At 53.3% G+C, this 19,179-nt stretch overlaps 1 protein-coding gene across 1 annotated transcript in view; it reads right to left on the minus strand.

Annotated features, from left to right (window-relative positions):
- BLACAT1 (BLACAT1 overlapping LEMD1 locus) overlaps positions 1-8,430 on the minus strand; it is a 34,804-nt gene extending 26,374 nt beyond the window's left edge. Inside the window, exon 1 of the transcript XR_010467520.1 lies at positions 8,293-8,430. The gene's annotated coding sequence lies outside the window, so the exon portion shown is untranslated. The remainder of the gene's footprint in view (positions 1-8,292) is intronic.
- Between the last annotated feature and the right edge of the window lie 10,749 nt (positions 8,431-19,179).

Below are 19,179 nucleotides of genomic sequence, written 5' to 3' on the forward strand. Positions count from 1 at the left end.
AGCGATGGGGTTTGGAGCTGATGGAAGGTTCAATGAGGCTCGTTAAGTTTCTGAGGATGCAGTAGGAGATGGTTGCTTTGTGGATGGGCGGCAGCTCTGGAGATTGTTCCTCCTGCGTTACAGCGGTTGGTATTTTGTTTCCTTCCTGCAGACCTGAGATTCTGGAGGATTCTCAGCTCTTATATAAAAGTGCTTTAGTGTTTCCAACTGTGTTACTTGTTGAGAAAAGCCTGAAAACACGAATCCTAAAGAGTTAAAGCTACAAGAGAAATAAAGACCCGATAATATATTAGCTTTCTTTTTTTTTTTTTTTATCTCCTTTTAAAGCCCTGGCAAATTTTAAATCATTTTTATGGCTGTACATAACTGCCTTCTGGCATGTGAATGCTTGAGCCGGGTGTTACCGTAAAGATGGATTCACAACTGCTGGTCAACGGAGGGAAAAGCAGCAGCCCCGAGGAGGAGACGCACATGGAGGTGGGAACTCAGGGGGGAAGCAAAGGCAAGAGGTGCCGAACAAGAAACAGGGGCCGACGGCAGAGGAGGAGGGAGAGATGAGCTGTGGCGTGATGCTGGATCACGGCTGTGGCTGTGTGAGCCCCAACAGGAGAACTTTCCACCACGGGCAGCCCAGATCTGCAGCCAGTCCTCTCCCAGCTCGTCCCAGCGGCGAGCTCCGCACCGCAAATGGTCTGGACCAGGCACAAGCATCACATCCACCTGCCTGTGACCGCTGGGATGGACAAGGGGAGGCAGAGAGCCAGAAGGAAGGAAAGCAGAAAAAACACAGAAAAATAAACAGCGGGCAAGGTGGAAATTAGACAAGGTACAGGAGCGAGGCATGGAGGACCGCGGAGCATCCCTCCAGGAGGCAGAGAATCATTTTGCCCTTCCCCAAAGCACTGTGGTGAGGGGACGGGATCATCCGTCTTCATTACATCACCAGAATAGGCTCTGTCAGGTTCCACCAGAAAACTAATCAATATTCCCCACGGCTGCGCTGGCCGCAGCTCCCACCGTGCTGGTAGCAGCCGGGGCAGGCGCCGGGCACACCAGGTTGTGTGGCACACCGGGTTGTGTGGCACACCAGGTTGTGTGGCACACCGGGTTGTGTGTTGCATGGGGTTGTGTGTCACACCGGGTAGTGTGTCACACCGAGTTGTGTGTCGCATGGGGTTGTGTGGCACACTGGGTTGTGGGGCACACTGGGTTGTGTGTCACATGGGGTTGTGTGTCACACCGGGTAGTGTGTCACATGGGGTTGTGTGTCACACCAGGTTGTGTGTCGCATGGGGTTGTGTGTCATACCAGGTTGTGTGTCGCATGGGGTTGTGCGTCGCATGGGGTTGCGTGGCACACCGGGTTGTGTGTCACACCGGGTTGTGTGTCACATGGGGTTGTGTGTCGCACTGGGTTGTGTGGCACACCAGATAGTGTGTCGCATGGGGTTGTGTGTCACACCGGGTTGTGTGTCACACCGGGTAGTGTGTCACATGGTGTTGTGTGTCACACCAGGTAGTGTGTCACATGGGGTTGTGTGTCACACCGGGTTGTGTGTCGCATGGGGTTGTGTGTCGCATGGGGTTGTGTGGCACACCAGGTTGTGTGTCGCATGGGGTTGTGTGTCACACCAGGTAGTGTGTCACATGGGGTTGTGTGTCACACCGGGTTGTGTGTCACACCGGGTTGTGTGTTGCATGGGGTTGTGTGTCGCACTGGGTTGTGTGGCACACATGTGTGGCACACAACCAGGCTCTGCTGCCCGGGCAGCACAGGTCCCCATGGTGCGAAGAGACAGAGGCACACAATTATTTCCACACACTGTCTACACATGCTGGATGAATCTTAAAACAAGTTCACACTCTTTCTTATCTGGCTGCCCAGGTATTTTACTTTCCCCTTGTTGTAACATCCTCAGACCTGGCTGCTTATTTTCTGTAGACAACTGAACAGACCTCCTGCAACAAAATCCTACATAAGTGCATCTATTCAGGGAGAAAAATCACCATGGAAAGCCTTATTTGCCCAATTGCAAACACACAACCCCACTTAGATTGCAAACGTGACTCACACGCAGTGTCCTAGAGCCCGTGCACCGAGCAGGGATGTTCCTCCAAAGTGTTGTGCTATGGGCATTGCCTGGCTCCTCAAGGCACTTTGGACCAGCCTGGCCAAGCTGCTCAGCACCCAGCGCCTCCCTTGTGCCCAATGCACCCAGCCCAGCTTTTCCCTGCTGCAAACTCCCAGTAATCCCGAGGCAGCACTTGAAACACTCTTTGTCTCATCACCACCTGGCCTTGCTCAGTCCACACATACAGGAGCAGGGAGCTAATAAACCCAGGAAATAAAGGGCAAGATTCAATCACCAGGTGCTGCTGAGAGTAAACACGTCAAGGCTTTTCAATTGTCCACGGTTGAAAAATGATGGAGAGGAGCAGGGGACACACAGTGTGAAATGCAGTGGGGTTCACCCGACCAGCGCTGCCTGGACTGGCTGCAGGGATCAGCCCTTCCCATTCCCGCTGTCCGATTGTTCCGAGAAACACCAGCCCCTGGGATGCGGGACCCTCAGGGCAGACAAGACCCTGAGCGCCTGTTTGGATTGTCCTGGGGGATGCTGCAAGCAAACTCGGTGAAGGTAAGTGCCCTGTAGCAGGTATCCTGCACCAACTCATCCCTGGCACAGCCCGGTCCGTGCCCACCCTACGGACCCTTCCTGGGGCAGGAGCCTGAGGAACTCACTGCTCTGCACTGGGGAGCTTCACCCGGGCTCTTTTCAAGGCAGTTTACAAAGCATTCGCCCCATGCCCTGGTTCATACTGCAAACAAAAGTCTCACCCAAGACAAGCCTCATCCATCTTCCTCTCAGCCCGGCTGCGTCGCTAAAAATAAGCCAATAAAGTAGCAATCACCTTGGAGCAGCAGCAGCTCTATTAGAGCAGAGCGAGCTGCGGCACCTGCGCCCCGGCTCCGCGGCGCCAGCCAGAAGCCCGGGAGCCTCCACCTGCCCCAGCGTGATGATGGCAGGAGAGACACGGCAGCACCCGGTACTGCCCCACGGCAGCTCCTGCCCCAGCTCCGTCTTGTGGGGATTCTGCAGCCACGGTTGTGTTTGCAGGCAGGGGATGGAGGCAGCTCAGTGCCTCTGCCCCTCTCCTGCCTGCAGGTTGTTGCAGCAGCCGAGTGGCAGCGATTGTTTCACACCTATCCCCTTGTCCCAACAGCTCTTGTGGCCCAAATTAGCCCTCGGGGCTCCTCTGCCCACCCCATGCCCTGGCCAGAATGGGCCCCACACTCTTTGGGGTTGTGCCTCTTCCCATGCAGATGTTGGCCAAGGGGCAGATCCATCCTGATCCGATGCTCTGTTTGCATCGGTTTTCATTGCAAACGCTCATTTGTCATGTAGATCTCCTGGCATTTTTTTCTTAAAGGGTAGATTAATTTAGGGGAGCTCTCAGATCCAATTTCCTCTGGCAATGGCTCTATTAGGCAGCGCACAGCAGAGATACAGGCTCCCGTCCTCCTGCTGTTACTGATGGAATTTGATTCCGCGCTGCCAAATCTGCAGGGCTGCAAACACATTCTCACTCTTGATTAATGTGAGTAATTTCTGCTTGAAAGAAGGTTGAAATGAGCAGCCAAGGGGAAGCGAACGGTGAGGGTTCCCCCCCACTACCCCTCCTCCTCCCCCATCCCTCAGTGCTGTTTGCGTTTTACCAGCTCTGGCATGGGCTAACAGATAAACAGAATCGCTGGCCCCGTTTCAAGAGCAGCAGAAGGTGCGGGAGGCGGGGGGCACCTCGGCGCGGGCGGGATGTTGCTGTGCTACGGCTCGGGGAATGCGAAGGGTGAGGGATGGGGAGAGGGATCATACCCCCCATTCCCATCCCCAGGGCAGGAAAGGGACCCCGGGACAGGGGACACTGCTGCGGGGGGTGACACGGGGTGGGTGAGCACCCCATGCCTCAGCATCCCTGCGGGTCTGCCCCACAAAAACCTGTCCTGCAGGCAGCGTCTTTGTAGGACACCAAAGTAGCACCGGTAATAGTGGGAGTTTTCCCCAGTGAAATCCCATCCCTTACAACGTCTCCTTCGGGAGCAGCAGTGGCTTTGCATCTCCTTTTCAATTTAATTTTCTAAAGAAGGAGTGAGAGAGAGAGTCACATCCTAATCTGGCAAAATGTCAGGGAGTGAATCAGAGAAGAGGCGAGCAGCAGAGAGAAGGCAGCCCACACAGGAGAGTTGTTTCTGATTTCCAAATGTCAGCATGTCCTTTAATTAAATGCTGATTAACAGGGGACGTGCTCCCTCGCACTGGAACCGGGGCCGCTGCTGGGAACCTCGCGCTCCACGGAGAGCCCGGGCGATGCCACCAGCCGCCTGGCACCCGTGGGACGCGCTGCCTGGTGACACAACCAGCCCTGCCCGAGCCAGGCGGCTTTGCCCCGTGTTTAGCACCACACCGAGATTACCAAAAGGCGCTGGGAAGTCTCTCAGGTCCCTGCTGTCTCATCCAGCCTCTGAGCTGGGACTGTGCCTGCGATTTTTCGCGCCTCCAAGTGGAAGTTGCGTTGGATCTGGTTTAGTGGATACAAACCCCCATGTGGATGTGCTTACTTCAGTCTGAGCAGCTCTTTTCTTCCTCAGCTTCTGTCTGTCTGCACTTAAGCTAGGCTGTACAAATGCTGTTGCATTTGGGATCTCCGAAAACATCCCAAGCTTGGTCTTCTAAGACACCTTCAAATAAAGCTTCTTGCTTTGTTCTGTCTAACTTCCAAATAATCAGTGAACCTTCAGTCATGAATTATTGCTTTGAAATATAGTATATTTATCTTAGGTTATATAAATAAAGTTCCCATTTACCACTTAACTCAGCACCTCTGATCCCTCTTTGTTTGCCTCCCTCCATACTTTTACTGCCACATGCCACAGAAATTAATGTCTTGGGTTTTTTTAGTTGATAAACACATGCCTATAGGTTGACATTTAGGTGGTCCTGATTATTAGTAGATTAGATCCAAGGTTTCTTTATGCTGCATGGTAGCATACCAGAACACACACCAAATGAAAGCTCATTTGAGTCATCAGTAACTAAACAAATAACAAGGCAATGAAACTTTTGAGTTTCCCATAAAGTGATAGTATCCAACTAGGATTTAACTTATCTGAATCAAAACTTTGTCTGTGCGAATATTACAAAGTACACCTAGAAGAAAAACTAAGTAGTGGATGAAGGAAAACGTACCTAATAATGTCCCAAAGCATTATGAGCTACAATGCTTCTCTTTGTCCTCTCAAGCATGCCTTGACTTTGAAGTCACAGTTATTCTTGAGGGTAGGAGGGCTGTGCTGTGCTCCGGGCTGTGTCTGCCCTGGAGGGTGACAAACCCTGCGTGACCCAGAACAGGGTGAGCAGCACCCTGCAGAGAAAGCCAGCCTGGAATGTGGCCTGGTTGTCACCCAGCCGCTGTCCCCAAGCACCGGGGCTGATTCTCCCCTGTGGTGCAGGGAGGTGGCACGTGGGACAGGGTGTAAATCTGCACCTTGCTGTCTGCTCCCACAGCCCAGCCAGGCCTGGGGGGCTTTGCAAGGGACACAGCCCCTCATGGGGACCATCATGGGTGCCCTGGGAGGGGTGGTTGCCCAAGCCCAGCTCTGCTCTGGCTGTTGGAATGGTTTGGATCGGCCCAGCCGCAGGTTTAGTTCCGCGCGTTACAGGGTTGGGGCAGCCCCTTCACAGTATCACAGTATCACAGTATGTTTGGGATTGGAAGTGACCTCAAAAGATCATCTAGTCCAATCCCTCTGCTGGAGCAGGAATGCCTAAGTGAGGTCGCACAGGAACATGTCCAGGCGGGTTTTGAATGTCTGCAGAGAAGGAGACTCCACAACCTCCCTGGGCAGCCTGGGCCAGGCTCTGCCACCCTCACTGAGAAGAAGTTTCTTCTCAAATTTAAGTGGAACTTCTTGTGTTCCAGCTTGATCCCATTACCCCTTGTCCTATCATTGTTTGCCACCGAGAAGAGCCTGGCTCCATCCTCGTGGCACTCACCCTTTATATATTTATAAACATTAATGAGGTCACCCCTCAGTCTCCTCTTCTCCAAACTAAAGAGCCCCAGCTCCCTCAGCCTTTCTTCATAAGGGAGATGCTCCACTCTCTTAATCATCTTCGTTGCCCTACGCTGGACTGTCTCCAGCAGTTCCCTGTCCTGCTGGAACTGAGGGGCCCAGAACTGGACACAATATTCCAGATGTGGTCTCACCAGGGCGGAGTAGAGGGGAAGGAGGACCTCTCTCAGTCTACTAACCACTCCCCTTGTAATGCACCCCAGGATGCCATTGGCCTTCCTGGCCACAAGGGCCCAGTGCTGGCTCATGGTCATCCTGTTGTCTACCAGGACCCCCAGGTCCCTTTCCCCTACGCTGCTCTCTAATATGTAATTTCCCAACCTATACTGGAACCTGGGGTTGTTCCTGCCCAGATGCAGGACTATACACTTTCCCTTCTCCAGGAGCAGCATGTTTATCAAGACTAAAGGTTTCTGTACATTCTGTTCTGCATCTGGCTGACCAGAAAACGTGTCTCCAAGCCTACAAAAGTTCTCCAGACTTCACAGAAGCTTCTCCCTTCAGAGACCAGAGTCACACCACGTGCATGGGGCCGCTTGTGCAAGCAGAACCTGCCAAGGAGGTCACAGGGCAGAAGCTACATGCAAGACAAGCCGAAATCTGAAGAAAGTCTATAATTAAAATCATGCTTTTTGGTGCCTGAGCTGAGAAAAAAAAGCTTTTCACACTTCTCCTCCCTTCTCCGCAGCCACGGTTGCTCTGCACATCCCTCCCAGCGCCAGCACAAAGTCTTTGCTCCCTTTCCGCGTCACCTCCCAGCCCTGGGCAGGGCAAGCAGTGTGGGCTTGGTGGCCAGTGGCTCTGGGTGCCACGTTTGCCCCGCTTCCCTGCGCAGCAACAAGTATTTGCTGTCTGGACTCCCACAGCGACGCTGCCGATTCCCAAGCGCCACCTGATGGCATCATCTCCAGTAAAGGTTTGTTAGATGATGTTTATCCCAGTACAGCCACAGGAACCAGTACCGGGGAGGGTGGAACAGGAAAACAGAGGCGGTGGCTGAGAGCAGCCCCGGTCCCAGCACCTGGCCCTGCACCTGGCCCCAGGATGGGACAGACCAAAACCGAGTTCATCTGACACACGGGCCACCTGCTTTCTTCTTCTCAAGACCACAAAAGTTCTTTCACTCTACCCAGGTTCTGCTGGCCCTGGTTGGGGGATCCCCGCAACTCCCCCTTTTTAATTCTCCTTGATGTGCCTGAGAAAATGGCTCCATGTTTATAAATATGAGGTGAAATTACACTGAAATCCTGGGGGCAGCAAGCCCTCAACACCTCCCACACAGCAATGAGAAAGGGGTCACTTTCTTCTATCGCCAGACAAGGGATTTTGCCACATCAGTGTCACCTCCATCTCACTCTGCCTCCCCAGAAAGGTGCCACCAAATGTTTGTTGGGGACACATCAGCTGCAGTAGCCAAGCAGCAGGTCAGGTACCCCCCCAGACAAAAGGAGAAGGTCTCCCCAACACAGCAAACAGCAGCTCGGGCTCGCAGGACCAGCAATAGTACATCCAAGAGGCATCCTTCAGTCAGGCCTCTCTTCTCCTCTCTCCCCAAACCGCTACCTGGTCAGGACAGGGACATTAGGTGACATGATCACAGTGCTGGCTTGGAGTCCTCTTTGAGCATAAAGCCCTGGAAGGGGGCACCCCAACTCTGCCTATGTCCCCACTTCACTGCCTCCCCTCCATCCCCTTCCTTCCACCCTCCTGGGAGTACCAGGCGCCTGTTGGGGGAAGGGCACCCATTTGGGTGAGCACCCTGGTTGCACCCGAGCATCCACGTGCTGAGCAGGGCAGAGCCCAGCTCCCCAAGGATGGGTCTTACCCACCACAATCCCTGCTCAGCCTCTGGGACCCAGTGCCCCGGGTCCATCACCCCACCCGCTGTCCCCAGTTCTTGCTCAGCCTCCGCTCCAAACTCCAGCACCCGTGGGAACACTGAGACGCCCAACATTAAAACACCCAGATGGAGAGACTGCAGCAAAGCGTGCGGTGCTGGGAGGGATGGGGAGAGGATGCAGCAATGGTGGGAAGGGGGGGGATGAATCATTTTGAGGGAGCCAGATTTCCATCTTCCCCCTGCTGGAAAATTCAAAGTCTGCTCGGAGTTTGCATCCCAAATGTGATTGCTCTGGGATCCCTGCCCTGGAAGGCACGTACCTTTCTCAGCAGCCAGCCCTGCCGGGATCAGTGTCCATGCTGGCTACCTGTCAGCAGGCTCTTCCTTCTGTTCACGCTGAGCATCATGTTCTCTTTGAACACCGAGGTAGTTAAAAGCTGCAACTTAAGGACTCGAGGGGGGTGGAGGTGGACGGACTCACTGAGCATGAAAAGCAGCTATTGGCTCCGTCTCTCCGGCTGCTCTGCCACTGGGTTGGGCTGAACATGTGTCATCCTTCCCCTCGGTTCCCCTTATTTCCCCATCACTATCCTTCTCGCTCTGTGATGGGAAGGAGGCGAGTTATTGCGGGGTGCTGAACCCCCCACACCAGGGCCAGTGGGGCAGATGCAGACACTGCCCGCGATACCCCATGCCGGGCAGCATATGGCGCGTGATTTTTAATTTCCTCGGGACGGCAGTTAGTATGGTGACTGGCAGGTTTCTTGCTGCGCTTTCACAGGCCTTTGATTAACCCCCGGTAGATCCTGACATGCCAAGTGTCCGTATGGGCTGCACAAAGCACTTCCCGACCCCACCGCTCCCCGCGTCCTTCTCATTAACGGGGAAGCTCTTCGTTTGAGCCCCAGCCAGGACAGCAAGATCAGCGTCCTGCCTTTCAAGCTGCCTCTCCCCACATTGACAGGTGAGATGTGTTGCTGGGAAAAGAAGCCTGGCTATAATCCTTTTCCCAACCGTGCCTACCTGTAACATGTCAGCCCTGTGCAGGATTGATCTTGCCAAGTGAAATAGCTGAACGTTTAAATCAGTGGCAAGGTGAGAACGCAGCTTTTCTGCAGGGCTGCTCTCTCAGCAAACACAGGTGGAGTCACTGAGTTTCACTCGGGTCCTGCTGGGAAAGCTTCCTCTGCAAGCCCAGCCACTTTTCCTGCAAAATTTGAGGTCCTTAATAACATGAGAAATTAGTCCACTCCTTTGACAAATCCCTGCATGGTTAGCAGAAGCTGTGCTGTGTCTCTTGGGTAACAGACACCATTTCCAACAACATATATTGTGCTTGCAGATCAGCCGCAGGTTTGTTCACTCTTCTGCATTAATTACCGTTTCCTCCTGGGAGCAGCTCTCACTCGGCAGCCTGTTCAGACTGAGACAGGGCCGGGGATTGTGTGTTTGAGCATAAATGGGCAATGAGCAGCCTGCTTGTCTCTTCTGCTGAAAGGTTTCTAATATGTGCAGTGTTGGCTGCGACAGCAGGAATATCACTGCTTTAAATCCATCTCATATCAAGGCTTCTGCATGTGGTCCTGGGCGCAGGGGCAGCCCAGCTCCTCGCCGGTGGGTTGTGGTGGATGGAGGATTGTGGGGAAGCAGCTGTTGCCTCGGTGGGGATGTGCAGGTGATTCCACCTCTCGTCCAGCTCTGTGGTCTCGCTGCAGCATCGCCACGGCACTCCGGTCCTCTCCTTGGCACTGGAAGGAACAATCGCGTTGTGTTTTGCACATAAGGAGCATGGCAAATGGATTTGCCATCTTCATGGACATTGTTTTTTTAACAAAAGCCGAAACTGCTGAAAATGTAATCACTTTACGCTGCTGCTGTTGTAAGACAAAGCTGAGTCTCGCTCGTGCCAAGCAAACACTGCGTTGTTCACCTTTGATCGGGCAAAGAGGGAATCGTTAGGGCAGCACATGCCATTGGGGAAACCCTTCTATTTGTTTTGTTCTTCAGTAGACCATAAGGTTGCAAGAGCACCCCATTAGCTGCGTGGGAAACCATAGAGTCGTTCTGGTTGGAAGAGACCCTCAGGATCAACGAGTCCAACCATAACCCAACTCTAGCACTAAACCATGTCCCTGAGAACCTTGTCTAAATGCATTTTAAACCCCTCCAGGGATGGTGACTCCAGCACTGCCCTGGGCAGCCTGTTCCAATGCCCAACAGCCCTTCCCAGGAAGAATTTTTATGAGGACTTTGATATTTGTTTGATGCACAGGAGGAAGATTTTGGCAGCACCTTTGGACCTGGGACACTGCTGGCAGGAGCTGAACACCTTGATGTCCCAGCTAGAGACAAACCTCAAAGAATAGGTAAAGCTGCTGGCAAACAGGCACTTCTGATACTGCTGGTGAGGGGTGATATATATTAGCACAGTGCTTGGACTAACAGCATTGGGCAAGAAATCTGATACTCAAGCGATGAGTAATACAGTCAGACCATGTTTGCAGTCGGACAAACAATGCATCCCCAGCAGGAGTTTTACAGACCAGCAAGCTCCAGGAGAGCTGCAGCTCAGCTGTAGTTCATGTTGTGAAAACTGCTTCTAAAAGAGTGGTTACACCCTCTAAAATACGCATCTTGAGTTGGATTGCTACGGTGCTTGCTGAGCCACACAGAGGGCAGAAATGAGGGATGGTTGGCCATCCTTGGGGATATTTCAGTGAGAAACAGCTGCCCTAAACCCCAGGGTTCTTATAAAGCGCCACCTGGTTCCTGCAGCAGCATGTGTGGGGAAGCACAGACAAATTTTGGAGTATTTTTCCCAAATCCACCCACCAGCAGGCAGCAGGACGAGAGGGAGAATGAGATGTCGCCTGAGAATTGCGAGAGGGATTGTTTGTCTTAAAAACATTTAATGTGAAGTGTAACAGCTGCGGCCCAGATGAAAACTGCAGATGTGCCACCCTGACCCTGTGCAACAACCACCCGAAACCTCCGTGTCCTAGCGGGAAATCTTTGTGCAAGCTGATGTTTTTTCCTGGAGCATTAAAGCCCCGGTAGCTCCTGCGGTGGAGCAGAAGTGACTTGCCCAGCGATTCAGTGTTAGTGGCAGAAGCAGGACGGGGATGTGATTCCCCAATCCCTGCAGCATTCCCCACGGGCCAGGGGAAATTGCATGGTGAAGACCTGAATGTCACAAGGTGCTTGACACTTAACACCATGTGCTCCAGGCTTTTTCACTCCTTCCACCTCTCGCCTGCCTGCGCAGGCAGATTTTGAAGGGATACCAGGAACGGCGATGCTGTCTCCCAGCAGAACGGGTTTGGCAGCTCCAACGCCTCAGGTTTAGCTTCTGCAAGTGTGTCTGTGTTTGTGGACACTGTGTTTTCGTAGAATCATAGAATGTCAGGGGCTGGAAGGGCCCTGGAAAGCTCATCCAGTGCAATCCCCCCATGGAGCAGGAACACCCAGATGAGGTTACACAGGAAGGTGTCCAGGTGGGTTGGAATGTCTGCAGAGAAGGAGACTCCACAACCCCCCTGGGCAGCCTGGGCCAGGCTCTGCCACCCTCACCAGGAACAAGTTGCTTCTCATATTTCAGTGGAACCTCCTGTGTTCCAGTTTGAACCCATTGCCCCTTGTCTTGTCACTGGTTGTCACTGAGAAGAGCCTGGCTCCATCCTCCTGACACTCCCCCTTTCCATATTGATCCCCATGAATGAGTCCCCCCTCAGTGTCCTCTTGTCCAGCTCCAGAGCCCCAGCTCCCTCAGCCTTTCCTCACACGGGAGATGCTCCACTCCCTTCAGCATCTTGGTGGCTGCGCTGGACTCTCTCCAGCAGTTCCCTGTCCTGCTGGAACTGAGGGGCCACAACTGGACACAATATTCCAGATGCGAGTTAACAGCACGTGGGCTGTTTTAACTCCGCAGCCCTGGAGAAGTCCGTGCGGATCCCGTGGGATGCTCCAGTTCTGGTCCCTGCGTGCCCCAGTTCAGTCTGGGTGAAGCAGAGAGGGTGGAATGGTTTTATTTCAGCGGGTCTCAGCTGGGCTGTGTGGGAGCAGCCTGGCGTGTCCCAGCCGGTCGTTTCTGCTCAGAGCCAGCAGGTGGAAGCATTTTCCACAAACTCCTGCGAATCCTTGAGAGCTTTGCTGGGGGAACCTTCCTCTGGCTGGAGCAGAAGGGACAAGACAGCCAAGGAGCCGAGGGGTGGAGAAAAGAGCTGAGAAGGAATCAAAACACTGGCACAGGTCACAAGGGTGAAAGCTGCTTCTCCAGGAAAAGGCTCCTGCAACTGGTCATGATGGTAGCTGCCCACAAACCGGGGGAAAATACCTTGTATTCTGTTCTTCAGAGGCAGAAATGCAGGAGGACACACTGCACGGGGCTGTGCACCATACTCTGGACACCCCACGCCCGGTAGTCACTCCTGTAGAACTTCTGGACCCCAGATGCTAGAGAAGTGACAAGGTTCCACTTTTGTCCTCCTCCAAACAGAATCCCCGGACACCTGAGTTTGTAGCAGCCTCTGCCAGCTTGGGAGGGCCAGGTAACCCAGGCAGGAGCAGGGTTTGGCACCTGGCACGGTGTCACGCTCAGCTCTTGTTCCTCATGCTTGAGACGGGCCCGGGGTGCTGAGTCACGGCTGATCAGCTGTGCCTTATCTCTCCTGGTCCTGAAATCACCAGCACGAACCTGCTGGGAGGTTTTCTCAGCCCTTGGGAGATGCCAGCTGGTGCTTTCCCAGCTGCTGTCGGCCAGGGTCTGGGGACAGAACGCCCCTAATTGCCATTCCTTATGGCCATCAACCTGTGCAGAAACACTGCTGCAAAACCGCAGTGCACGGGCCAAAAGCACGTTTGCCTGACATATTTATAAGCAATGCATGGAGAGGATAAAGGACTTAGCAGAAGTGAAATAGCACTGAGATTTGCCTCTGTTGTGGAGGCTCCCATTTAGAACCATAGAATCATTTCAGCTGGCAGAGACCCTCAGGATCAACAAATCCAACCGTAACCCAATTCTAGCACTAAACCATGTCTCTAAGAACCTCGTCTAAACACCTTTTAAACCCTTCCAGGGATGGTGACTGCAGCACTGCCCTGGGCAGCCTGTTCCAATGCCCCACAGCCCTTTCCAGGAAGAATTTTCTCCTCATATCCAATCTAAACCTCCCCTAGTGCTACTTGAGGCTGTTTCCTCTTGTCCCATCACTTGCTACTTGGGAGAAGAGACCAACCCCCCCCTGGCTCCAAGCTCCTTTCAGGTAGTTCAAAGATCAGAAGGTCTCCCCTCAGCTCCTGTTCTCCAGCTGAACCCCCAGGTCCCTCAATCACTCCCACCACACTTGTGCTCTGTTTGGTGCTATTGACCATAAGAAAGTCCTTTCATCTCTTGTGAGTTGGGAATTTCCTTGTTAGCTTCAGGTGTGAAGGGGTTAAACATGGCAAAACCCAGGAGGAGATCATATATACAGCCGGCTAAATGAGTGCTGTGCTCATTTGACGGATGATCCCATGGTCAGGAGGTGTTCAGCTTCCAGATGTTTGCAGGGTGGATTACCGGCTTCTAGGCAGGATCCACATTCCTTGGCTGGCCCTGCTCCACCCCCAGCTCCAGAGCAGAGGGGTAATTTGGTCTGGCACCCCTATATGTGACAGAATAAATGTGCAGAGTCCAGCTTGGTATGTAAAAATGCCTTGTCATTTACCCTTCCCTTGTGCTTGTTTAATAAGTAAACAGCTAAAAATAAGTTGGTTATACCCAAGGGGCTTTTGAGTAGCACTAAACCAAGAGAGTGAGGGCTGGATGCTGGCTAACAGAACTGGTATTTTCCTTCACTCTTGGTTGTACATCCAAGGAGCTTTATAGACTTTATTTATTCCTGACTCGAATCAGCGTGAGAACAAGGAGGATCAGCCTCAGCATCTGCAAATGCAGACCTCTTTGGTGGTGCTAACTGATTTAATCTGAGACACAACAACAGGAGAGCAGCTTTATCCAGAGCAGTTCTTTGTTAAATCTGTATTTTGTGCTTTTTTTTTCCTCAGAAGTGCCTTATTAGTCAAAAGTAGCAGCATCAGGGACTGGCCTAAGGAAGCCCTGTGCTGGCAGATGGTGGCTCAGTGCTGGATTTGGGAGAGGTGGTTTCTTTGCCTGTATTGCAGAGCTTGAGATGAGCAAGTGCAGCCTCCAGCCTTAGGGCATCCTGCCCTGGTTCAGAGCGCCTGGATTCTATGAAGCACCATGACTGGATGAGCCTCCAGAGCCCTTTTTCTGAGCTTCAGGATTTGGAAAGGCTTCTGGACAAGCTATTTGATACACGGGGATGGTACGTGATGGAATGGCCTCATGATTCACCCCAGAGTTATAACAGAAATGACCACAAAGACAGTGTTTCCCTCCAGCTACAAGCAGCTCCGGGAGCCCTTGGATGCTGCGGTTTGGATGTTGAGGTGAAGAGCTCTGGCTCCCATGGGTGCTGGGCAGTCACCAGGGATTTCTCTGCACTGTGGGGGCTCAACACCCACAAAACTGGACCAGCCAAGGGTAGGATCAGGCTGAGAGCTATGGAGTGCGGTGCGATGCAGCTGCCCCGTGCACAGAGTGCTCAGCATCTGTCAAAAGGAATCTTGAGCGTCTTCCAGCCAGAAGAAGCCAGCAGGAGAGTTCCTCTGCAGCCTGTCAGGGAAGATGATTTCAGGCTGTGTTTACAGCAGGTTTGCAGCATGTGAGCAGAAGAGGAGACTCAACATGCCATCAGAGCACTTACCGGCTGGGGAATTACCGCACCAGTGAAATAATGGGCGCATTCAGCTGGGAAGAGGCTTGTGCTGTAGATTCCCCCCAGAGACAGCCTTGCAGGGAGCTGTGTGCCACCAGCCCTCTGCTGGTTTTCTCCTGGGCAGATGCCTCAGTACCAGTTAAAGCAAGTTCTGGGATGCACCAAGAGCCCTTCCCTTGGGAGAAAGGCAGCCCATGTCCCCATGTACCCCACATCCCCCACGTCCCCCATCTCCCCTAGCTGCACAGCCTGTAGCACAGTGCTGTGGGTCACCCCTGGGCTGCCCAGGCTGCCCTGCAAGGCTTTGCCACCCAGTCTCACTTGTCAGAATTTCTCTCTGCCCATCACAACCTTTGCTGCTGCTGCACGTGTGTTTGCTCGCTGGGAAGGAGGGGACAAGGTCCTTGTCTGCCCTGCAAGCTCCAGCCAGTTTTGGTTTTGCCCAAGCAGCACAGAACAGCATGTAAATGTTTGTGGAGGGGGCAGACGACTGGAGTGGCGTTGCACTCAGGTGCAGGTTTCCGTAACGTTTGCTGGGATGAAGCCTGACGATGCTGAGTGGCACAGAGCCTGGCACTGCTGCGGTGCCACCGGTGCCTTGTCACCGACCACACTGTGGTTCCCACCCCGTGCCCAGCCCAGAGTCTTTCAGGGATGTGGTGGTGGCAGCTCACTCTCTGATCACGGGATCTGTCGTCCTCCTGTCTTGCCGAAGAGGGAAGGACTTGCTCCCAGCAAGTAGCAGCTGTGAATGAGATTTTCCTCTTCTCAGCTAACTCTGCTGCCATCTGCTCCAGCTCCCTAATTATAACAGCAGAGGTGGGGAATGTCAGCCTGGGTAGGAGGCAGTGAGGGGTGAACATCAGCTCCAGAGGCCTCGATAGACTCGTGGGGGATGGAGCTGCTCCCAGACGCTGCAGGTTTGGCTGGCACAAGCGTCAGCGTATGCACAAAGGTGGGACTGTGCCCGCTCCACTCCCAGCTAATCCAAGCATCCTTCTTGGGCATATCCCCACCATTCCTGCCCTCTCAGGGATGCTTTGCTCTGTGCTCCACCATGCATATGTCCAGCACTGCAGCTTCAACCCTTTCTTGGCTCTCTTTTTTGAAAATATTCTTGCTTTTATCATCCCGCTCTTTCCCACTGAAGTTTCTGCCTAGATCAATGTTTTGGGAAGCCAAAGCCAAGTTGGATTCCTCATTTGGGCTGAAAATAGCTGTGAGGCAAGCAGCAAGTCCTGGCTCAGCATCCTGAGGCTGTCACAGTCAGCGGTGGGGGAGCCCCTTTCTGGTGTCACCCAAGCTGTTCTTGCTAGTGCCAGCTGCTGCATCAGCTCCTCCCTTTCCATCCATCCATCCATCCATCCATCCATCCATCCATCCATCCATCCATCCATCCCTGTGGCCAAAGGGCCAGAGCACTTGCACTGCCTCGGCAAAAGGATTGTATCCTGCTAATAGGGGTATTACTGTTTTGGGCTGGAAAACCCCATCTGATGTTCCGTTCTTAGTCACTGGGTATTCCTCCGTTCTTAGTCACTGGTCTTGGTCCAGGTAGGACTCCCACTTCCCATCAGCAGGAAAGCACCAGACACTTTGCTGCTGTTTCTGGCCTGTGCTGGCAAGGTGAAGCATTTAATCTGTTGGGTTTGCCCACGCACATTCCCCTCCGGAACTTTACCCCTGGTGCTCCTTGCTCCCGGGAGGAAGCGGAGATTTCAGCCCTTGGTGCACTCACTCACCCCATGAGCCACCTTGGAAAGGGGAAGCTTGTCAGTGAGTCAGTGGGATAGAGACGGATTGTTCTCTGAGAAAAATAACTTAACTGCATTTGCTTCACACAGGGTGATGAGGGACAAAGTCCGCCCGCAGGAGCGAACTCGGTTACTTTGGAACCGCGGTGCTGGCGCCTGGGCTCCTCTCTGCAGAGCCGAGATGCTTTAACCCCTGTGAAGCAACTGCTAAACCCACCTGGAAACCTTCAAGCCGAGCCATTCTGCTTGGTTTCTCCAGGTCTTATGGTGCTGAGGGAGAAGTTTTGGTGTCCGTTGCACTCTGTGCATTTTTCTGGCTTTGCCCATCGTGCTGCTGGAGTTTTGTGCAATTTATAGTAGGATCACGGAGGAAATACTTTGTGCACAATTTTTTCTCTTATTTCTTCTATAATTTGGCAGCCTCTGGTTGCTAAGTGCATGAATCTCTGGTATGGATTGGTGGCTCTGTTGTTATGGTGATGCTCCATGGGCAAAATTAAGAGGATTTGCTGCCGGATTCACCACTTTGCAACCGGCCTGATGGTTGCCATGGTCAGATTTGATTTAGCCAGCTGTACTTTGTGGATGGTGACTTTATTTTGCATGCAGCACTTTGACTCACGCAGTGATTTACACCAGGTTTAGGTTCAGGGCTATTGGTGTTCATAGGGAGTCAGTTCTTGTGTGGGATGAGAGTAGACTGGAGTTATCTGGGCTCAGTTATAAATGTTGTTGGAGATTTGCTGTGGGACCTCGAGGAACTCACTCAGCTCTGGGAATACGCACTGATCTGCATTCACAAGGATATTCGAACTTGTCTCCATCTCTCCTGCTCCTCAGTTTACCTGCCTGTAAAACATGAATAACGCTGCAGATGTCCACCAGTGATGTAATTTGTCAGGGGTGCTGTGAAATAAGGCTGATCTCCAGCCAGCGCAGCCCTTGTAGCACCGTGCACAGTCGCAGGCACACGCTGCGCTCGGGGTGCAGCAGCAGCCACATCCCAGGGACAACAGCCACGTCCCAGGGACAGCAGCCACATCCCAGGGACAGCAGCCACATGCCAGGGACAGCAGCCACATCCCAGGGACAACAGCCACATCCCAGTGACAACAGCCACATCCCAGGGACAACAGCCATGTCCCAAGGACAGCAGCCACATCCCAGGGACAACAGCCACGTCCCAGGGACAACAGCCAAGTCCCAGGGACAACAGCCATGTCCCAAGGACAGCAGCCACATCCCAGGGACAACAGCCACATCCCAGGGACAACAGCCATGTCCCAAGGACAGCAGCCACATCCCAGTGACAACAGCCACATCCCAGGGACAGCAGCCACATCCCAGTGACAACAGCCAGGTCCCAGGGACAACAGCCAAGTCCCAGGGACAACAGCGGGTGCATTTGGCCTCTCCAGCACTCAGGATGAGCAGATCCTGCCATGCCAGCTTGGACAGTTCAGCATGGGGCCCATTTCCCAGTGTTCCTTGATTTCGCAGCCAGCCTCTCAACACCCTGATTGTCGCTGAAACGCAGCGCTGATCTCCGGGCAATGATTTCCACATGCCTGCGTGTGCACAAGGCAGAGCTGTCCCCTGGCAGGGGAGGCATTGAACACATTCTCTTTCCATGACTCGATGCCCACGTTGCTATTGAACGTCAGGGCAGCGGGGAAGGGAGCTGCTGCCTGGATGCAGTGACTGTGAAATATTCCCTGCAGACCTACGCTCAGCCACTTGCCTTGGAGCAGCACACATGCATGCCCATGTGAGTTTAGTAGTGGAGAACACATTCCTCTGGGCTGCTGCGGATCCAGAGGGATCTGCAGCTCCGACGCTGCTCGGTGCCGCGGGGAATGGAGCTGGAGGAGCTGCAGGAAGAGGCAAAACCACCCCAGGGGCCGACCTGTGTTTCCTCGTTAAGTCAAGCACATTCATGTTGCTGCCATTTCTCTAATGCTCCGGCCTAAGCTGTCAGGTTTAATGTACTTCCTATATTTACTGAGATTGCCAGGACTCTTATGCGAGAGCACTGGCTTGCAGATTGAAGCTCTGGACCTCTCTCTAGGGAGGCAGTGATGCCTACCGGGTAGAGCACTGTTCAGTGGCCATATATTTCTTAAAACCAGCTCTTACTGGGCCTGGAATTGATTGCTTAGTGCATTTTGACATCTTTTCTCCATTCAGCACCCTGCTAAGCACATCCAAATGATTTCCACTTTGGATTAGACTCCAGATCCCCCAGCCTGGGGATCACGTCAGGCGAGCTGCTGCCTCTGCAGGTGCTGCTCAGGGCACACACATGGTGGGACAGGTGGGACACGCTCTGGGGAGGGTATTAAATGGGGACTAGCAGCTTATAGCCAAAATTAATGCATTTTTACACCCCCCTGCAAAGGATGTTTGCCATGGCTGTAAACAGAGGACAGGCTGCTCGCTTCTACTTTGATGCATTTGGAGACTTGTCCCCTCTGCTCAGCTTCTCTCCCTCAAGGCTAAACAGCCTGAACTGCTTAAGTCCCCTCCTAAACCCTCCAGATGTCCCCACAGCCACCCTGTGCACTGTCCCAAAGCTGGTGCCTGGGACGTGATGGAGCGTCCCCTCCGGGGCCTCACTGAGCCAGGGAGAAACAGGAGGATTTAATGTGTTTGGCCAGGAGCCAGGCAGGGA

This window comes from Columba livia, chromosome 22, assembly GCF_036013475.1.
Source record: "Columba livia isolate bColLiv1 breed racing homer chromosome 22, bColLiv1.pat.W.v2, whole genome shotgun sequence".
Taxonomy (NCBI): Eukaryota; Metazoa; Chordata; class Aves; order Columbiformes; family Columbidae; genus Columba; species Columba livia.